At 28.6% G+C, this 773-nt stretch overlaps 2 protein-coding genes across 3 annotated transcripts in view; one reads left to right on the top strand and one right to left on the bottom strand.

Annotated features, from left to right (window-relative positions):
- LOC107090620 (histone H2A-like) overlaps nt 1–773 on the top strand; it is a 665,777-nt gene that overhangs the window by 17,359 nt on the left and 647,645 nt on the right. The gene's annotated exons all lie outside the window — the stretch shown is intronic.
- The window catches only part of LOC107090619 (histone H2A-like), a 30,948-nt gene that overhangs the window by 1,543 nt on the left and 28,632 nt on the right, over nt 1–773 (bottom strand). The window lies entirely within an intron of this gene.

Here is a 773-nt window from a genome sequence, read left to right as displayed (position 1 = left end):
CGGAAACTATTCAATCCATTCATAGACAGCATGACAAATATAATTGTATACGATATATGTTTCTATGTATAAAAAAATCCCATTATATTAAGTTGATAGATAATAAAATATGATAAACAATCATTTAATATACATTAGATTCACCCCCTTTCTTCCTGTCAATACTTTTATCCATTCGACCTATGCATACACACATATAAAAGAAGAAAATAAAGGGTTAGAGTAGATAGAAAACAGGCAAGCACATAGCAGACATTGTCTGATCTTTCTCTTCTACAAAAAAAGATTATGATTGTTACCAGCAAAATGACAAAAAAGGGTTGGCGGAAAACAGATGAGTGTAAGGAAATAGTACTTAACTTGTTTTATTAGAAACATTTTTTTTAATAACATTGAGTAAAACAACTTGAGCTCTTGTAAAATCTGTAAAAAACAGAAAATAAACAGTGTCTCATACACTACCATAAAAAAGTGACAGACTAAAATAGCAAAATGCAAGTTATACTTAAATATATAAAAAAAAAGTAAATAAGACATTCCATTTTTGCATTGTTCTGTATTTTTCTCAAATACCCCTTAATCAATGATCACTACTCTGTATGTGCAGAAAAATACGGCAGGTATTTCGCAGATCTAGATTTATGTAGTATTTTACAACAATCATATGGTAGACTTCAAAATGAATAGAAACTTGATATATTTAGATAACAAAAAAATAATTACATGCTGCATTAATTCCATCTACAGAAGGTCAAATAGTACAGAATCAGAGC

The sequence above is a fragment of the Cyprinodon variegatus genome, unplaced genomic scaffold (genome assembly GCF_000732505.1).
Source record: "Cyprinodon variegatus isolate N-32 unplaced genomic scaffold, C_variegatus-1.0 Scaffold303, whole genome shotgun sequence".
Classification (NCBI taxonomy): domain Eukaryota; kingdom Metazoa; phylum Chordata; class Actinopteri; order Cyprinodontiformes; family Cyprinodontidae; genus Cyprinodon; species Cyprinodon variegatus.
The sequence above is the reverse complement of the archived record's forward strand: the minus strand, read 5'-3'. Positions and strand labels throughout refer to the sequence as shown.